The sequence below is a fragment of the Manis pentadactyla genome, assembly GCF_030020395.1.
Source record: "Manis pentadactyla isolate mManPen7 chromosome 15 unlocalized genomic scaffold, mManPen7.hap1 SUPER_15_unloc_1, whole genome shotgun sequence".
NCBI classification, from domain to species: Eukaryota; Metazoa; Chordata; class Mammalia; order Pholidota; family Manidae; genus Manis; species Manis pentadactyla.
This window is the reverse complement of record NW_026644588.1, coordinates 5111715-5133775: the sequence shown is the minus strand read 5'-3', so window position 1 is coordinate 5133775 and position 22061 is coordinate 5111715. Positions and strand designations below refer to the sequence as shown.

General features: G+C 40.0%; 1 pseudogene; it reads left to right on the top strand.

Moving 5' to 3' along the window:
- The first annotated feature begins 354 nt into the window (after positions 1-354).
- On the top strand, positions 355-21589 carry LOC130682300 (zinc finger protein 350-like; annotated as a pseudogene).
- The last annotated feature ends 472 nt before the right edge of the window (positions 21590-22061 follow it).

Here is a 22061-nt window from a genome sequence, read left to right as displayed (position 1 = left end):
TGGTACCATATGGAATATGTATAAATTACTTCAGTTTCCCCAGGTCCAGGTGACAGATTAATTGGAAACTGGGATGCCTACCATAAACTTTTAGAAGATTGTATTATGCAGAGGGACTTAATGAAATAGCACTGGATTATGTCAACTCATTTGTTCAGTATTTGTCAGATACTTTGCACTTGGTTCTGTTCCATGAGCTGAGGATATACTGGTTATCAAAACAGGAAAAGCCTGTGATGTGGAGAGTGCATTGAGTTAGTCCAGTTATCTTTTAAGTGGTGACTCTACATTTCAGCTTTATTTGGAAAGCACAGCTAGTTACACATCAGAAAACTCATAAGGGAGAGAGTACCTATGGATGCAGTGAGTGTGGGAAATCATTTCAAGGGAAGTCAGTCCTCAAGAAACACCAGAAACTTCATTCAGTCAAGAATCCTTCCTCAGAGAGTCACAGGTCATCACTGACCAGGGTTCCAAAAAAGTGAGAGGATGTAAATATCTGTTTTATGTGAAATGGACTTGAAGTAATTGGTTCAAGGGAATATGGCAATTTATTATTGAATGAGTATATTATTTGGGGGGACTGGGGAAGGACTCTTCTTAATGGTAATTAAGCACCATAGAACATAAGGTATTTTTAAAACATCTCATCTCCACAAAATTGTACATTTTTTTTTCAATTTTTAGTGCCTTTACTTAAATTTTAATGTAGAAAAAAAACTGAAGACCAATACAATGAAAATCAGTTCCTTAGCCTGCACTAGCCACATTTCAAGTGCTGAACAGTCATATGTGACTAGTGACTATACAAGTGGACAGCACAGACACTGAGCAAAGTGGTGAGACAATGAGAAATCTATCATTTCCATTATACCAGAAAGTTATTTTGGAGAGTGCTGGTTTCCATGATTTTATAAAAGTTCAGTACATAGGGAAAACCCTAATTATATATAGATTTGGAGAGTGAGTAAATGAGCTAGTGGGCTAATCAAAGTATATTTTGTCATTGAAGGGAAACGGTTCTAAAGAGCCAGTTGTTACTTCAAACTGTTTTCATTTAGGATCATAGAGACTTAGTAACTTATTATAAAGGGACAAAGCAAAAAAGGAAAATCATTCCTGGAACAAGCAGAGGAAAAACCAAGATGAGAACCTCAGTCTAGATGGTGGACCGTATAGGAAGCGGGAGGAGGCGAGATCTTTTTGGGATGTTTTGGAGATGAATCCTTAAATTTGTCCACAGGCTTATTACCTAAATGAGTCTGCCATTTAAAGATCCTGGGTCCTTGGTGACCTGCTGAATTGAGACACGTGACTTTTGCTGTGTCCTTCATTCCTTCCTACTGTCCTGCGAGTGGGGTGTTCACCTTCTCCTTTATCTCCTTTAGTTCTTTCCTGTTATTCCATGAGGATATAATATCCAGGTTACCAACAGTGAGTCCTAATTATAGGAAGAGAAATGGAAATTTGCCATGCTGTGGCTCTCTCAGAACTTGGTTGAAATCTTGTGTCTGGGTAATTAACTCCTCCAGATATATTTTAAAACACCGTCACTGTGCAAGGCACTGTATTACATACTGAGGATACACCAGTGAGCAAAACAGCCAAAGGAGCAGCATTTATAGACTTTATAATCTAGCAATGGAGACTAATCTAGTAATGGAGACAGTAAATGGACTATAAAATACCAGGGAATGGTAAATCCAAAGAAAAATAAATAAGCCCTAGTAATTTACAGTAATGTGTATGTAGTAATGAGGGCAATTTCCCCCTTCCCAAGGTAAGGCTTTTCTGGGTAGATGGAATTTGAGCCAACACTGAAGTAGAGACCCCAAATACAATCAAATTATAGGTTTTATGTAATCCATCCCCAATCTTAAAATGTCTATGTTCATGAATTTTAGCCATAAGAGAATCATATTGTAAATAGTGTTCTGGTGATAAATATTTCATCCTTTAAGTCATTTTTTAAAAAATACCAGTAAAACCTCTTAATGACTATAAGACTAGTCTGTTGAAGGGGTGTGTTTAATTTACCAAACTGTTCACCTGCTGATGTACACTCAGGTTATTCACAATTTTTTAAAAAGTTACTAAAATTTCTGTGGTTAATATGAAAAAAATTTTTTGACTTTTTTAAAAGTTAAAAAATTCTTAGCATTGGAATTTCTAGATCAACTAAAATGCAAACTTGAAGTTGTATAATCTAAGTTGTCTTCTAAAAAGGATGTACAGAGGGGAACCCTCCTACACTGCTGGTGGGAAAGTAAGATAGTTCAACCATTGTGGAAAGCAGTATGGAGTTTCCTCAAAAAACTAAAAATAGAAATACCATTTGATGCAGGAATTTCACTTCTAGGAATTTACCCTAAGAATGCAGGAGCCCAGTTTCAAAAAGATATATGCACCCCTATTTTATTGCAGCACTATTTACAATAGCCAAGAAATGAAAGCAACCTAATCAGTAGATGAATGGATAGAGAAGATATGGTACATATACACAATGCAATATTATTCAGCCACAAGAAGAAAACAAATCCTACCATTTGCAACAACATGGATGGAGCTAGAGGGTATAATGCTCAGTGAAATAAGCCAGGCAGAGAAAGACAAGTATCAAAAGATTTCACTCCTCTGTGGAGTATAAGAACAAAGCAAAAACTGAAGGAACAAAACAGCAGCAGACTCACCGAACCCAAGAATGGGCTAACAGTTGGAAAGGGACTGGGGAGGGTGGGTGGGAAGGGCGGGATAAGGGGGAAAACGGGGCATTACAATTAGCACACAATGTAGGGGGGCACGGGGAAGGCAGTATAACGGAGAAGACAAGTAGTGACTTTATAACATCTTGGTATGCTGATGGGCAGTGACTAATGGGGTACCTGGTGGGGACTTGATAAGGGGGGAATCTATTAACCACAGTGTTGCTCATGTAATTGTATATTAATGATACCAAAAAAAACACATTATTCTCTACTAGCGCACCTTCTTAGCCTAAAATAATAGCTAATATTTCTTGTGTTAATTTAGGAATGATGCCAGACAAGATAATAAAATACTTCATTTCACCACTCTGAAATGGCCTTTGTTTTGGGCAGCAAACCTTCATACATTCGCAGCCTCACTCCTCTCCCCTTCTGACTGGAGGAAGCCACCTTCCAGGCCCCCCTGGGCGTCGGATTCACAGAGCTCCGTCCTTTTAACAGGCCTGTGTCCAACCGCAGGCCGACCGGCCTTACTCATTCCCAGCCGCCCTCCGCGTCTCCACATCTCTCCAGGACGCGGTCTCCCGTGTTGTGTCCGGGCCTGACGGCACGAACTTCCTGGGCCATCCAGAGGCTCCTGCTGGCTTTCGCCCTGAGGACCTCTCTGTCTCCCCGCGCTGTACCCCCGGGAGGATGGCCGCCCCCCAGGGTGCGCCCCCTACAGGCCCGCGGGCGCTGCCATCTTCCCGTCTTGCCCAGAAGGCCGAATACGGCTCGCGAACACGTAGGCCTCGGATAGGCTCGGGCCTCCGAGCGTCCCGCACAGCGCTGCTGGCCGAGGGCGAGGAGGCGTTGGCGGGCAAGGAAGGACGGGCGCGAGAGCGACTGGTTTCCCTTCCGCGAGCTGAGCCGCAGCCCCCATCCGGGCCGCCGAGGCCTGGGTCGCCCAGGGGGCGTGGCCACGTTGCGTCACAGCCCGGCCAGGCCCGCCGCGCGCGTAAGGCGGGCTCCCGGTCACACCCGGAGCGTCCCTCGCGACCGCCAGGGAGCCCCGGACCGGGCGTCGCTTTGGAAGTGAGTACGGCCTCTGGCAGCCCCAGCGGTCCTTGAAGCTCAGCGTCAGCGGGGCCCGTGAGGCCCGCGAGGCGCCGCTCTGGGGGTTTCTTTCGGTTCGGTCACCGCGGAGTCTTGTCTTCAGTGATCGGCCCTTTGGCCGCCAGTGTCGTTACAAGCGTACGGAGAGACTAACGGCTGACAGCCCGACCGTCAGGGTCTGTCGGTGTGAGTGGGCGCGTGGCCCAGCGATAAGAACTGCGGTGGTGGGTGGACGTCAGAGCGCCGTGTCTTGTCCAGGTTCGCGGTCCCTGTGGGGCCTGGACGTGAGGACGCCTGGGGCGGGCCGTGTCGGCCAACGAGGGCTTCTGCTTCTGAATTCAGGCTAATGCTGGGGTCAGTTTTGTTTGTTGTTTGGTGGGAAGGGAGGCCAGTACATGTCTGTGGAGAGGCCGGAGGCTGGGGCCTTGGAGACGGGTCGCTGCAGAGGAGGCAGGGAGAGGCTGTTTTAAGTTGACTCCTGGGAGCGGACTTGATACATTTGCAGCAGCTGATCCAAATCCAGTTCCTTCCTCCAACTCCTTACTTTCCTGAAAATCTAATTTAAAACTCTTGTCTTGCCACCTAAACACTCTTGTCATTATCTAAGAGTAGTTACATGTGATCTAGTGATGTGTCATAAAAGATGTGTTTTTTTCTTCTTGCCTCCAAGTTTACGGTGTTCTTGGATCTTTCCTTTCGGGATCATTGTACACAAGTAAAAACACCATTGCCCTAAACCTGTGTCTGTGTTTAATTTTGTGCTACGTTCACATTTAAAATGCTCTGTATAACACCAATATCATTTGATTTTATCACAACTTCTAATTATAAACATTTTCCCAGTCTAACATGATTACGGACTTTCTTCATAGCATTACATCAAGCGGGTGAACCGGTGGCAATGTTACTAGAGTCGCATTGAATGTATGCATTGATTTGGATAGGCTTGATTTATATATTTATACTTTTCTGAAACATTATAATTCTCTGCTTTTCCACAGTCTCCAGCCACCTCCAACATTTATTGTGCCTTTTTTCATGCATCTCAGACATTTCTGATTATTCTTATCCCTAGGTAGTTTATACTTCTTTGCAATTATATGTATTTTTTTAAATTACCTTCTCAGTTTTGTACTGCAGAAAAGTAATTTGATTGCTTAGTATTATTGAAAGTCAAAGTCTCAATGGATTCCTTTACATTTTCTAGTTGACCAGTTTTATTAATCACAAATAATTCCAGTGTTATGAACAAGCCTGTCCTTTTAATAGTCGTTTTTCCCTTAGTTGCTGTGGAGGAAATGAAACTTTCTGACCAGGATTCCTGCCTGGTCTTAATAGTGCCCATTGTGTATATAATAAGGCTGATGGCACATTTATGGGATGTTTAACCACAACAGAGCTGCTGGTCATGGGAGTACCTGCCCAGGGGAGGGTTAGTGAGGAAACACCTATTCTCTGCTGTGCGTGTGTTCTTGGTGTCCCCCAGTCACCAGAGACCCGCCCACAGAGTTGATCCCGGAGCATGGGAGCAGGGAATTGGGGGATCTGGGGGAGTGAGGAGACTGCCATGGAGTCCCGATGCCCCTGGAGAATTAAGCCTGAACGTGGGAGCAGAGAGCAAGGAGAGACTGAGACCTGCTGCATAGAGGATGACGCTCGTGCTGGGGAGCAGAACCCGTAGCTGGCCTGGGGAGCGCATTTGAGCTGGCTGCGTGTACTGAGCTGCCTGTGACCACCGTGAGAATAGACGTGGTAACCTCCTTTCTCGCCAACTTCTTGCCTTTATATTCGGTTTCCACGAATGCATAGAAAACTTGCCCCGGCCGGAGAACCCCTTTCTCTAAAGCTAACGCTGCACACCTTGAACTAGTCTTTCCAAAGGAGTTCGTGAAATTAACTAATGTATGTAAAAGTATATATGAGGGGGAGGCATTTGCTAGACTAGTATTGCTGCCAGCAATCTGGACCAGCAAAGTAGCTGAACCTAATATCCCTTCCACAAGTGGAAAAGTCTGGGTAGAGATAAATGACACATGGAGGGAAGGAGAAATTATAGTTGAGGGTAAACGGATGAATAAATGGATCATGCAATGAAATAAATCCAACATTTATTAATACCTCAAGGGAGGCTCAGAGCAAGAGAATAATATCCCTTAGCATAAGCATGCCAGATGCCCTGAAGGGTGAAGCTCTATGTTTGCCAAGACCACCTCTGCTTCTGGAACCTGACAAGGTTGAATGACAGCCTGCAAACTGGAGTTACATCGCTCTGGGAGAAACTCTGGTCATACGATATGTTGACAAACTGGGCCAGTATAAAAATGTTTGTAAAAAAAAAAAATGTTTGTGATGACTTTATAGGACAAATGAGTTGTGTGTTTAAATCTGTCCCCACCCCCTACTGGCTTCTCCAAATGTTAGGCCTATTTGCCTTGGTACTATTGTTCTATCTGTTGTATAGATGCTATACCAGACGTAAGTGTTGTGGCGGGCATGATCATTTTGCTGTAAGGAATCTGTGCTTGAAGACCAGGGGGTGGACTGCAGTATAATGAGGCATAAGAAATATGTATCTGATCATATGACCAAATATATACATTTCCCAGGTATATTGGTCTTCATCCACAGTTCCTGAAACACTGCAGTCTTAAAGGTGAAATAGGTGTTTTGTCATGTCAATAAGAGACACCCAAGGGCTGGGACTTGAGGTTGAATCAGCCAATAGCCAATAATTTAGTCAATCATGACTATGCAATGAAGCCTTACAAAACCCCCTGAGAAGAGGTTATTGCTCTCTTGGATCCTGCTTCTCTGCCAGAGAGACCTTCTCTGCTTTGGCAACCAGAGTGTTTCTGCGTGCCACAGAGCCAGGCCCTAAGCTCCACGAAGATAGAGGCACCTTTATTTGGGATCTTGCCTTATGTATCTCTTCATCTGGCTGTTAACATGTATCCTTTCTTAAACTGGTAAATGTGTTTTCCTGAGTTCTGTGAGCCGCTGTATCAAATTAATCAAACCTAAGGGGGAGGTCATGGGAACCTCCAATCTGTAGCCGGTAGGTCAGAGGCACAGGTAACAGCCTGGGGCTTGCCACCAGCTTCTGGAATGCAGGTTGGAGGGCAGTCTTGTAAGACTGAGACCTTCACCTGGGGAATCTGGGCCTGTCTCCAGGCAGGTAGTGTTAGAATTGAGTTGAATTCTCGGCTGCCCTGCTGGTGTTCGAGAATTGGTTGGAGTGTGTGTGGGAGGACTGTGTTGCTTTCTCCATAAACTTCCCATCATGGGTGTTTGTTTCCCCAAGTCCAGCAAGAGCGAATCACAGTGCGGTCTTAAGACATCATCTTAGATAATGCAGCATACTTACAGGAGTGAGATCACTTCACCTCTGGTGTGTTCTGCTAGCTAGAAGTGAGGCACAGATCCCATCCACACTCAAGGGGAGTAATTTATTCCGTTTTCTGGAGATTAGAATATAGGTATCTTTGGGGCAACCGGCGGGGGTTGGAGGGGGATGATTCTGCCTATCCCAGCACCTATAGCAACATTGACAAGGTGTGTGGCCCAAAGGAATATATCATTTAAAGTGAATTTGTTTTCGAGTCCTTAGGGTCATGGGAAGGAAGTTCCAGGACCAGGAGAGCATCATTTGTGGGGATACTATTAATTTGACATGTGAGATCTTTGACCAGAATTGGAGTGACAATCTAGAAGAGTAAAAAGAATGATCCCAGTAACTGGCCATTTTCTAAGAACAGAAGAAAATGACCAACAAGGTCCAGGTGAGCTTTACATATTTATTTATTTCCCCCTTTTTTTCTTGCTGTATTTGTGGAGACTTAAAAAATTTATTTGATCATTGGGAAAAATATACATTGATAAAAGCCTGAATCTGAAGAAAAGTAAATAACCATAATGTCACAATCAAGGCAAATTTGGAAATAAGTGCAGGTCATAGAATCTGCTCAGAATTTTAAAAATCAGAATAGTAAAATGGTTAATTTAGGTTGTGTGGGTTGCCATCCATAGATGATTCTGTTTCTATGGGAATTGTTTGCCTTCCTTGTTATCTGTGGTGCATGCCGCAGCTCGCTAAATCTAAAGTGAGATCTGTTTCTTGTTATCTCTACCCCCTCATTGCCTGGTGCCAGGGACGACTTGCCCCAGTGACCTGGGGGCAATTACGTTCCTGGAGTAAAGCATGTTAATCATTGTGTCTAGAAACTTGTTAACCCACTCAGGAACGTGATGGCTGATCAATAAATATGAGAGGTGCCTTTCCAGCACCCCTCTTGAGCAGGTGTGCCTCGAGTACCCTGGCTGGCCCACTCAGGTCTTCGATATGTCATCATGTCGCCTCCTTTGTCTGCGGGTCGGAGACAGGGAAGAGGCCGACAGGTTGAGCTACCAGATTATATCCAATATTTTTGGCAGCCAGTTCCAACAAGAGAGACACAAAATGTTTCATGATTTGCATTATTTTTACAGAGAGAGTAGATCATTTCCTCAGATAAGTAAATATTTCCTGACACTGAAGTTGTAATAAATTCTTGATGGCCCTTCCTACAGTGGACAGTGGCCCTAAGAGCAGCTTTCTGGTGTATGTAAGAAATTTCCTGTGGCTGTTTCTCTTTTTCCTGCTCATGTGTGTGTGTGTGTTGCACACACATTAATACTTTCATACTGGAGTGTAACATATATAAAGTGAATTTTTATACATTTGTATACCTGTATGACTACCACACAGGCCAAGATAAACCATTTATTGAACCTATAAATGAATAATATACAAGCCATTTGTGAAATACAGAGAAACAGAATAGAAATAAACAGAGCAAAAAAGAAGAAATTTGCCCTTTCACACTGTACTCATCTCCTAGGAGAGAAAGTAATTGTTAATGGTTTACTCTGGTTTTATTAACATTTATATGCACATGTTTATACATACACATTACACACACACACACTCTGAAAATATTTTTCCATTAAGATCATAATAAACATAATCACTGCTTGGTTTATTCTATAGCAACCTGCCCTATAGAACTTTCCATTGAATGTACATGGATCTACTTCATTGCATTTAGGGATTGTGTGATATTTCTTAGCATGGATATGCCTTAATTTATGGAAAAGTACATTCTAATGGTTTAAGTTTCCTGTTTCTGTTGTGAACAATGAAGCCATGATATTTCTTTAAAATACATATTTCTGAATATGTGTGAAGGTTTTTAGGTTAGATTCCTAAAAGTGAAATCTGAGTCAAATGATACCTGGACTTAAATTTGCTGTGGTCACTACATAATTGCCTTTCTAAAAGTCTTCAACACTCCATCCGATTTAAGAAAGTCCCTGTTTTTCCTACATCCTTGCCATTATTTAATATATTAGCTTTTAAATCTTACAAATATGAAAGATAAAAGCTATCAATTTTGAAGGTTGTAGAACCTAGTGTTTGAGCTGTATGGCCATATTTCCTCACTCATATTTTGTCTTGGCCCATGGTTACCTACTCGATCTTCTAGTCAATCCTGCTGTGGTCCTGTCTTAATATGAAAAATGGGGATTACAGGAGAATTTACATGAGAGGATTATTGTGAAGATTAGATAAAGTAATACATATCAGAGTTTTTCAACATCAGCACTATTGACTCTTTTGACAAAAGAATTCTTTGTTGTCCTTTTGGTGGACACTGTGGGCATCCTGTGCAGCATAGGGTGTTGAGCAGTGTCTGTGGTCGCCACACATTAGTTATCAGGAGCACCTCCCACCAGCTGTGACACCGAAAAGGTTTGCAGACATTGCCATATGTCAAGCCATCTCTGTTTGAGAGCCCTGGTATGTATATATTAGTACAGACATATATAAAATATATCTTAGAATATAGTGTCTGTCACTTTATAAGTGCTGTCAGAATTAGTTTTACTACTTTTAATTAGTAGGTACAGAGAGAGGAAAACTGCAGTCCAGGCCCTTCTCTCTTGCTCGGCAGAAACAAAACCAGCCCCTCCCCCTCCCCTCTCAGGTGCAGATAAGCCCTCCGTTGCCCAGGTAATTACCCACCGATATGGAGATGAACTTCTCTCTACCCGCCTCCCAAGGAATGATGCAAATGCACTAAAGCCATACCTCTCTCCACCCCTGAATGCCCACTGATACGCATTTGCACTAAAGCCAGGCAAGATATTCTGGAAATACTACAATTTTACCTACACTGTTATTTTCAGTTGCATTATTACTGGTGATGTTGAACATACTTTAATGTATTTATTAACAGTTTGCATTTTCTGAATAATCAAATCCTTTGTGCTGATTTGTTTTTTTCCAGTCTCAAAAAATATATATAGGTTTCAGGGATATTAATCTTTATCTGTTTTTTGTAAGACATTTTCTAGGTGGTTATTATTAGTGTGCTCGTAAGCTGTTCGTTTCTGCATGTTCTTCTTTTTTCTGGGCACAAAATATTTACCAAGATAGACCACATTTCTGAGCCATAAAACCAATCTCAATAAATATAAAGGGATTCAGATCTGCTAACTTGCTATTTGCTTTCTACTTGTCAAAGCTATCTTTGTTTCCTGCTTTCTCTTTTTCTGCCTTCTTTTGTATTAATTAATATTTTTATTTTCTTTTATCTTCATTGTTGGCTTACTGGCGATACATGTTAGTTTTTTTGTGTGGTTGATTTTATAGTTAACTTATCATGGTCTACAAGTAATATGCCACTTCATTCATAGTATAAGAACTTTACAAAAGTGTGCTTCAATTTCTTCTCTGTCTATATTTTATAGACATATATATATTTATGGATATATATCAACATATATTATTTTCATTTTACTTCTTCGTATTTTAGAAATCCCACAGTACATTATTCTTGTTGTTTTAAATAATCAGTTGTCATCTAATGGTATATAAAAAATAAAACATTTTATATTTATCCTATTTTTCATTTCTGCAGCCCTTCATTCATTCAGGTAGATCTAGATTTCCATCTGAAGGATGTCCTTTAACATTTTGCTAGCACATGTCTGCTGCTGATGAATTCCTTTAGCTTTTGCGCATCTGAAAGAGGTTTTGTTTTGCCTTCAATTTTTTTTCTGCCTTTTTTACTTACATTAAATACAGTTTTGCCTTCATTTTTGAAAGATATTTTTATTGGGTGTAGAATTCTAGGTTGGAAGTTTTCTTTTTTCAGCTGTGTAAAGATGTTTTTCCATTATCTTCTGACTTGTATTGTTTACAGAAGTCTACAGTTGTCCAATTTGTTGAGCATACAGTGAATCTTTTCTCTGGCTTTTTAAAAATTTTGCTCTTTGGTCTTTTTTCTCTTTCCTAATGAATAGTTTCTATTGTTGTATCTTCAAGTTCACTGGTCTTTTCATCTGCAGTGTCTAATCTGCTGTTAATCACATCCAATGAGTATATGTTTACCCCAGACTTCTTTTTTTTCATTTCTGGAGTTGGAATTGGGATTATTTTATATTTTCCATATTATTCATCATCATGTTCATGCTTTCTCTACCTTCTTAAACATATGTGTGTATAGTTTTTTATTTAATGGCCTTGTCTACTAATTTTGTTATGTATATCATTCTGGTTTCTGTTGATTCTCTCTCTTCAACCTCCACACTATTGACTTTTTTGACAAAGAATTCTTTGTTGTGGGAATGGGTCATATTTTCTTTTCACATATCTGGTTATATTTCATATGATCTGGTCATATCACATATCTGTGTATGAGGAATTATAAATTTCTCACTGTTGGATGATGGATTTTTTTTTTATTCCTTTAAGTATTTTTGAGTTTTGTTCTTGGATACAATATAATTTACCATGCCAGTGTTTTTCAATGGAAGGGAGGCTATGGGTACTATTGACATTTTGAGCTTAACATTTCTTCCTGTTGCAGGATTGTCATATGCTTTATAGGATACATAATACCTTGTGTCCCTGTTTGGGAGCCACTGGTGTATATATATATATATATATATATATATAAGTACAGATATATAATACCATAAGGCCCCCATATGAAACATCCTTACACATTTCCATATCCCCCTTTGGTATGTCACCTAAAGTCTGGAACAAGACCAAGATGTCTAGTGACACGACATTGTTTGGAAATACTAACCAAAAAAAGAGATAAAAGAGAAATAAATTTGGAAAAGAGGAGGTAAATTTTTCCATACTTAAAGATAATTTGCTTAAATACATGGAAAAATATAGAAGAATCACCACAACCTTACTAGAAACAATAGGGGAAAATATCCATGTATAATATTAAGATAATACTTGTATAAAATTCTTAAAAGTTATTTCACTTGACACTTTGAAAATATTGTTTCATTCTTTTTCTGGCTTCCATTGTGGCTATTGAACTCTACTGTCAATAAATTGTATTTATTATTCTGTTGTCAGGTATCTGTCTTGGATAATTTTGAAAGATGCCTTCCATAAAATAAGCCTATAATAAATTTTCTCTTTGAGTTTGGTGTTCTGCATATTTACTTCTGCTTGTCTAAGAGTAGATTTCTTCTCCTTTATCCTGCTTAGAATTTTTTGGTTTCCTCATTCTGAGGTTTGTTGTCATTTATCAGTTCTAAAAAAAAATCTCTGCCCTTATAACATTGGTTGTTACCTTATTTCAATTTTTCTATTCTTCCCACAAACTCTCAAGAGTTAGAGTAAATTCAGCATTCTCACACTTCTTCATATTTCTCAACCACACTTTTGTATTTTCCACTATTGTCTTTTGTACTTCATATCTGTTGTCTGGTTCATGAATTGTCTCTCATTTGCATCAAACTTGTCATTCTATAGGTTGAATTCCTAATTCCAATTAGCATGTCTTTTTTATTTTGAGAATTCATCTTTGTTTCTTCAAATTAGCCACTAATCTTTTTAAAAGTCTCTCTTATACCTTTCCACATATTAACCATACCTTATTACAATTTCAGCATCTTTAGGTCTTTTTGTTTAATTCTGCTTTTATTATTTCTGTTCAACTTGCACACAGTGAAGGCTCCTTGAGGGCAGGAATATGAGTGTTCATTTTGATACCACCTGTGTGTATTTCAGTGCACATATAGACACAGACAGCAAATCTATTCAGGTTGATGAGATTTTAATGACTACATTTTAGAAAATGTTCTGAATTATCAAGTGAATGGATGACTGAATAGTAGCAAGATGTCTATGTAAGACTTCCCTTTCTACCACAATACATAATGTGGTGGAGTTACATATATAGGTAGATCTATACAACAGAAGTGGTAAGAGTAGGTTTCTATATATCACTTCCAAACCAAAATAATAATCCCCTCAGATGAAAGAACTTACTACTACAGGGACCATTGTTATTTGACAGTGTAGCTGTGGAATTCCCCTGGGAGGAGTGGAGGCTGCTGGGCTCCGCTCAGAACGACCTCGACCGGGATGTGATGTTGGAGAACTGCAGCACCCTACTGTCGCTGAGTAAGGATTGCGTCCCTGGTTCGCTCAGGGGGCCCAAACTGTATTCTTTCCTATCTCAACTGTGGAATGATTTTGGGGGTATCTGAAGTGCTGAATAATGTGAGAGACTGTCAAACATTTTCTGCAAAGGGCCAGACAGAAAATACTGTAGGCTCTACAGGCTGCCTGCTGTCTCTGCAACATCTTCATAACTCTCTTAAAATGCAAAAACTATACTTACTTACTGCCGTGGAACATTGTTTGCTGACTCCTACCTAAGACTTAAATTTTGTAAGTGATCAATATTTATTTTCCTTTCTGGTCCCAGACAAAGGGTGTATTTCCATACTCCTCTAAGGGAAGGCTCTTTTCCAAAGTAAGTTGTACAATCTGTAAAAGATATCATTTAACAATGTTCAGACCTCATGCCTAAGTATATTTTTCCAAATATTCTGTTATTTTTCATGAATAGGGTATCAAAGTACCCAACCAATTGATATCTTCAAATTGGAGTAAGGAGAAAAGCCATGGATAGGAAAGGAAAAAATCCATGGCCAGTTTTCCAGGTGAATCAGTGAGGAGCATCTAGGTAGAAGGGAACGGAAGTAAGTATCTAGATTTACGAAGGCCTCATACCTTTGGAGTAGTGCTGAAGTGACTCATCTTGGAGTTTCTAGAGTTTTGATGGTCTCTACAGATACCTAAACAGAGCTCCTGGTTATTACTTTCCTATGTTAATATTAACTGCTTAATCATTTAGAGGAAGACGCTCTGTGTTCTCACCTCTAGATTTGATCCTGATTTACATCATCTAGGATCTTGATGGTTCTGCTAAGATTTTTTTTCTCTTAGAATTTTCAAGTCTTTCTCTTCACTGCCTGCCATAGTACCATCACATGTTCCCTCCTCTTCCTTTGCTTGGGAATCCAGTCCCCCTTGCCTCTCTGCAAAGAGAACTTTGAATCCATCAGTTTTCTGTGAACTAGTGAACCTTCCTGCCCCATTGGGTAATACTGATGTCTCTTCCTAACATCCAGCTCCCCCCTTGGATGCTGTGTCCCCATGGTAACCTGGTCTCTTCACATGCATGTATTTGTTTCCTCATTCTGGATGTGTAAATATGAGATAAAGCAAATGTAGCAAAATGTTAACTGTAGAATCCAAGAGTAGATAAATAGCTGTTCACTGTGTAATTCCCTGTCATCCATATGTCTGAAAATTCTTAAAATGGTAAGGGAAGAGTTGTAAGTAGTATAATTTTCAGAATGAATTATGTGGAAATAAAGGAATTCACTCGAAACAAAAAATTCACAATCATAGGTCCCACCTGAAATCAAACCATAAAACTCACTCATACTTTGCTGACTTTACATATATTTCCTAAATCAGATATTTTTCTTAACTTATCTTAGATGTTATCTTGGTTTAATTTCTCTAGTCTAAATGATCCTATGTATTACCCTATTACCGACTATATAATAAATTCCGCTGTGATCAAGAGACTCAAAGATAAAATACCTTGCTTATGAAGCACCTTCTCTCCATTCTCTAAATTCGAAGTCAGCTTTATTTAAACCAGTCAGGACTCCTCCAAACTGTGATTGTTTCATTGATTCAACAGGTATTTGTAGTGCCTACTATGAGCTTCTATGCAGTATACTTTATATTACTGTACCTATAGCAGAGAGTAAAAGAGATTAAGTTCTAATTCTCATAGAGGTTGTATTCTAATTGGGAGGTACACAAATATGAAAATTTCTGGTGGTTAACTAGAACAATAAAGAACAATAAAGGGGGATGATAAGTGTCAGGCAGGGCCTGATGTTAGATTGCACAGTGGGCAGAAAATGCTTCTCTGCTCTGCTAAGGTGGCTGAAGTGAGGGATGGCCCCCACGTGGGTCTGCAAAGAGCATGCTAGCAGAGGCAGTTCCTGAGAGAGAGGTGTGCTGGGCATGTTTAGGGCTATCCAGGAGGCCTCTGTGGATAGAGAAACAGGGGAAGGGAAAGGACATGCAGGGTGCTGCAGGCCATCTTAAGGACTTGGGACTTTTTTCATAATGACATGAGAGCTATTAAGGGTTTGGGGCAAGGAGGTACATGATCTGGCTTAGGTTTTTAAAAGATGCTTAGCCTTAGACTGTGTGATGTGTTTTTCATATACAACAATACTATTATACACAACAGTAATAGTATTATAATACATAGCAGTAAAGTAGTTTAACCGCGTTCAGGTTCCCAGACCTGATTCCAATCTGTGTGTGTGTGTGAGAGGAGTTCCTGCCACACATACTACCAAGCAGTTCTCAAACACCAGCAGGGTGCCCAAGAACTCAATTCTGATACTTCCTGCCTGGAGACAAAGCCAATTCCCCAGGTCAGGGGTTCCATCTGACAAGACCGGCCTCCACTGTTCACTCCAGATGCCGGTCGCAAGCCCCCAGCTGTTACCTGAGCTTCTAACCTCTACCGGCTATGGATTGGAGGCTCCCACGACCTCCCCCTTAGGTTCAGTTAATTTTTTAGAGTGGCTCCCAGAACTCAGCAAAACACTTAGCTTTACTATTTTAATAAAGGACACAAGTTAACAGCCGGATGAAGAGAGACACAGGGCAAGGTCCCAAATAAAGGAGCTTCTATCCTCAGGGAACTTGGGGCCTGGCTCGGTGGCACGTGGAGGTGTTCTGGTTCTCCAAGCGAGTATTCTCTCTCTCTGACGGAGAAGCAGGATCCAAGTGAGAGATAAGCTCTTCTCAGGGTGTTTTGTGAGGGCTTCATTGAATTGTCATGATTGACTAAATTATTGGCCATTGGCTGATTCAACCTCCAGTGCCTGCTCTTGGGTGGGGGTCCAACAGTCTCATTTACATGACAAGACACCCATTTCACTTTTAAGCCCTGCAGTGTTTTCAGGAACTATAGATGAAGACAAAACATACCTGGGAAATAGATATTTTGTCATATTAGTGACAAAATATGTATTTCTTATAACTCATTATAAATCACAAGCTGAAGGAGAGATGTAAATGGCATGGGTGCAGATGGCTGGCTGGCTAGGACGCTACTGCAGTACTCCAGTTAAGGGATGATGTTAGTTTGGTCTTAGGTGGAAGCAGTAGGGTTCACAAGAAAAAGGCAGACTTGTGATGAGTGTAAAAGACTAAGGTGACAGAATTAGCAAATAGATAGGGTATCGTCAATGAGAAGAAAGAAGAGTGAAGATGACGTTTTATGGCCTAAGCAGATTATGGAATGGAGTTACCATTTACTGACCTGGGGTAGATGAATGGCAGAAGAGCAAATGGACGAGAGAGAGACTGTGTGTGTTTGTGTGTGTGCGTTCATGCGCACGTGCGTGTGTGTGCATGCATGCGTGTGTGCACATTTAATAGCCCAAAATAAGAAACCTATCTTGTTTTGAATAAAGTAGATGATGGAGTCCAAGAGACTTTGTGTGGATTTGGGAATATACAGTTTAAAGTAGAATATTTGATAGATTGGTCCAAAGCAGTAAACTATCAAAGGCCATTATTGATGTTATTTATTGAGAACCTGGTAGAATGGAAACTGGGCATATCTTGAAGTACCAACATTTGGCCAGGCTTATTACTCTGAATGATAGAGATAGCTGGTTTTGCTTGGTTTTTCTCTCATTCTAGGCAACCCTGCTTTTGATGCCAGGGTTCTTGTTTGCGGAGTCAAAGAATGAACTTAGCAAACACTTAAGGTAGGAAAGCCAGGGAGAGGCTTTTATTTAAAGGTAAAATGAGAAGACAGAGCTGCTGGCTCACACCAGGAGGGGACAGGAGAGCCCGAGGTGGTGCATTGTCTAGGGGATTTATAGGCAGTTGAGGATTTTTGGGAACGTGAAAAAGGGCTTAGGGGTGTGGACTTGTTAAAAGTGGTCTTAGAATGTTCGTCCTTGATGAGACACTAAGTCCCTTTTAGCATGCTAAAGTGAATCTTACACATGATTATAAATGATTAGCGTAACAAAAACATGGGCTATGCTGAGATACTTTACTTTATCTGGGAAATATTAACTGATCTCACTGAAGAATGACTTTAGAGCTTAATGTTTAACATGGAGTTTTGGTAGGGAGTTTCCTTGCATGTAGTTACACTTCTCTAATTATCTTGCCTTGCTTTTTCCAGAGGCCCTCACCCTATTCTGACTATACTCACAGTCCCTGTCCACTTTCACCTGGATGGTTCTAGTTGATATCATCAATGGTTCTAAAATAAATGGAAGATTAAACCCAGGTTTCTTGATCCAGGATGAGGACCCCTTAATTGATGGATGCCAGGTATGTGGCAGCCAAGACATAAATAAAGAACTCAGGAAAGTATCATTGGAAAGAAGAGGATTTGGGCAATGAAACAGGAAAAAAACCCCAGCTATTATAGTCTGTGTAGTTCCATTATTTTGGATCTGGTTGGAGAAAGTGACAGTTCGGCAGCACTCTGTCCATAGGTGCTGGTGTGGGTAAAATTGTAATATTTCCAGAATATCTCGCCTGGCTTCAGTACATCTGCATATCAATAGGTGTTCAGAGCTGGAAATAAGTATGGCTTTAGTGCATTTTCATCATTCCTCAGGGGTGGAAAGAAGATCATCTCCATATCAGTGGGTAATACCTGGGCAACAAAGGGCCTATCTGAACCTGAGAGGTCAGGGGAGAGTGCTGGTTTTGCTTCTGCCAGAGCAGGAGAGAGAGACAGCCCCGGACTGCAGTTTGTAAGCAATAAACGGGTTTTAAACTTTATTTCTCCCTTTGACTGATTTTGGTTTTAGAGGTATTTTGCCCTGGGATTTCCTCTCCCTGGACTTACAGATGGCTTAGATGGTTCTTGGCCCTAATTTTAAAATCCACATGGATGATCTTATTTCTCATTTATGAAAATAATCTCAGTTCAATAAGAAGTTGGAACATTGACTACAGGAATTTTCCCCACATAAAAGAAGGGCATTTTAGGAAAATTAATTTGGTAGAAGTATATTGAATTAATAAAAGAGACTTGATTCAGGAGCAGGATGACCAGCAAAAGAAATTTCGCCTTTTGAACTGTCTTTACCAGAATTTGTTCAAAGAAAATATCTTTGGCAATATTATTTCCCTGTGCATGTGGTACTGTCTGTTCCTTCTGGAAGGGCCTTCCTTCTCTGTGAATTTCCACCTAAGACCCTAAATATTGGAATACATAAAGACTTGAACCTGAGCCATGATGTTTCTTGTTTTTAACTCTCCCTAAGAGATATTATCTCATCATTTCTGCTTCATCCTCTTTCCCCATTTTTCAAGGATCTATTTGGAGGGCAGCCAAAACTTTACTAATTGGGAAATATCTACCATCGATTCTGTATCATCTGATGTTTTATATGTTCTGGCTTTATTTCATTGTTTCCTCTCATGCCCAAGACATAAATTCGCACTTAAAGTTTCTTCCATATAATAGCAAAATTATTGCAAAGAGCTTGTCAAAACAATGTTTTAGAAATTTTATTCCATAACATGATTGTGAAAGAATTAATATTTTTCCTAAAATTGGAGGTCATCATATGCAGTGGCCCTTGGGAATTCAGACAAGCTTAAAAATATGGAAAGATGTCATAAACACATTTCATCTCCAAATATTTTTCATCTGCTCAGAAATTTTGTTACTTTAAGACAAAGCCATGATAAATATGAACTAAACTCTAGATTTGGTGAACCAAAATAAAAACTGTGCATTGAAAAATCTTGATAAGTTTACTAGATATGAGAAATCTTTTTTTCATACTAAACATGAAAAATACTACACTAGAATTAAATTCAGTAAATATGGAAACACCATCAGCACTAATTCACATCTTGTTATATATCAAAGTGACAAAGGAAAGAAATATGAATGTATTGAATGTGGTAGAACCTTCATCAGAAAGTCTCTGCTCACTGAAATCAGAGAACTCATACAGGAGAGAAATCCCATGAATGTACTCAGTGTGGGGAAGGCTTTATGAGAAAGTCTCTGCTTACTGAACATTAGAGAACTCACATAAGAAAAAAGCCCCATGGATGCAGTATATGTGGGAAAAATTTCTCCAGGAAGTTTTAGCTTACCGCACATAAGAGAACTCATACAGGAGAGAAAACATATCAATGCCTCAAATGTGGTAAAGCCTTCTGAAGGAAAGCAGAGCTCACTGTATGTCAGCTAACTGAAAGGGGAATAAAACCCCATGGATGCAGTGAGTGTGAAAAAGCTTTCTCTAGGAAGTCTCAGGTCATTGTACATCAGAAAATTCACACAGGAGAGAAATCCTATAAATTCAGCAAATGTGGAAAAGCCTTCATCCAGAAGGGCAATCTGCTTATACATCACTGAACTCACACTGGAGAGCAGTCGTATGGATGCAATGAATATGGTAAAGCCTTCAATCATAAGTCATGTCTCATTGCACATCAGGGATTTCACACTGGAAATGCTCCCTATGTATGCAATGCATGTGGGAAATCCTGCTTTCAGAAGTCAGGTCTCATTAAACATCAAAGAACTCATACAGGAGAGAAACCCTATGAATGCAGTGAATATGGGAAAGTTTATTCCACCAAGTCAATACTTAGTAGACATCAGAGAATCCATACCAGAGAGAGACCTTATGGATGCAGCAATTGTGAGAAAGGCTTCTCCCACAAGTCATGCCTCATTAAACACGAGAGAACTCATATAAGAGAGATGTGTAGATTCCATCAAGTTGGAAAATCATTCTTTTGGGAATCACATTTCATTATGTACCACAGTTACTATACAGGAGAAAAATTATATTAAAAGAGTGACTGTGGAAATGCCTTCTCTTGTAATCCAGCCATCATCAAACATTAGTGGGTTCCTAGCTGAGAGGAATGTAGTCTTTGTTGGACAGTGTGTTACCAGATGTGCACTCTCAGGAGATACCAGAGAATTTGCACATGAGAGAGACCTAATCAATGCAATAAATGTGGTAGTTCCTTCAGAAATCAGTTATGTCTTCTTTTATGTCACAGGAAACATACAGGGATAATTTGATACACTCTGTAGAAAAGCCTTGATCAGAGCTTTAGCTTGTTTGATAGTTGAAAACTTTTTAGAGACCCTTATGAATGAAGTCATAATGGAAAGATATACCTCATTAAATATCAGTGGCTCTTAGTAGGTTGAATTGTAGTGAGCTTGACTTAAAAATCATCAATATATTTGCTTAGGAAGATGCTTTTAGGAAGGCAATTGGTTCAGGCCCCTAAGACTACTCTCTAAGTTGATTTATTCTCTAAAATGATTCAAGGGGATTATGCTCCCCAACTTCAAGCTCTACTACAAAGCCACAGTAATCAAGACAATTTGGTACTGGCACAAAAACAGAACCATAGACCAATGAAACAGACTAGAGAGCCCTGATATAAACCCAAGCATATATGGTCAATTAATATATGATAAAGGAGCCATGAACATACAATGGAGAAATGACAGTCTCTTCAACAACTGGTGTTGGCAAAACTGGACAGCTACATGTAAGAGAATGAAACTGGATTATTGTCTAACCCCATACACAAAAGTAAACTCAAAATGGATCAAAGATCTGAATGTAAGTCATGAAACCATAAAACTATTAGAAGAAAACATAGGCAAAAATCTCTTGAATATAAACATGAGCAACTTTTTTTTCTGAATGCATCTCGAGCAAGGGAAAGAAAGCAAAAATGAACACATGGGACTACATCAAACTTAAAAGCTTCTGTACAGCAAAGAGAACAAAAAGGCATCCCACAGTATGGGAGAATATATTTGTAAATGACATATCTGACAAGGGGTTAACATCCAAAATACATAAAAAACTCACACACCTCAACACCCAAAAAGCAAATAACCCTATTAAAAAATGGGCAGAGGATATGAACAGACAGTTCTCCAAAGGAGAAATTCAGATGACCAGCAGGCACATGAAAAGATGCTCCACCTCTCTAATTATCAGGGAAGTGCAAATAAAAACCACAATGAGATATCACCTCACACCAGTTTCAAAAAGACTAAGAACAACAAATGTTGGCGAGGATGTGGAGAAGAGGGAACTCTCCTATACTGCTGGTGGGAATGTAAGCTAATTCAACCATTGTGGAAAACAATATGGAGGTTCCTCAAAAAACTAAAAATAGAAATACCATTTGACCTGGGAATTCCACTCCTAGGAATTTACCCTAAGAATTTCTCAGATTCAAAAAGACATATGCTCCCCTATGTTTTTTGCAGCAATATTTACAATAGCTAAGATATGAAAGCAACCTAAGTATCCATCAGTAGATGAATGAATAAAGAAGATGTGGCACATGTACACAATGGAATACTATTTAGCCATAATAAATAAACAAATTCTACAATTTGCAGCAACATGGATGGAGCTGGAGGATATTATGCTCCGTGAAATAACCCAGGCAGCAAAGGACAAGTACCAAATGATTTTCCTCATTTGTGGAGCATAACAACGAAGCAAAACTGAAGGAATAAAACAGCAAGTGACTCACAGACCCCAAGAAGGGACTAGTGGTTACCAAAGGGGAGGGGCTGGGGAGGGCAGGTGGGGAGGGAGGGAGAAGGGGATTCAGGGGTATTATGATTGGCACACATGGTGCGGGGGAATCATGGGGAAGACAGTGTAGCACAGAGAAGGCAAATAGTGACTCTGGCATTTTACTACACTGTTGGGCAGTGTCTGCAGTGAGGTAATGGGGGGGCGCGGTAATGGGTCAATGTAGTAACCACATTGTTTTTTTCATGTGAAACCCTCATAAGA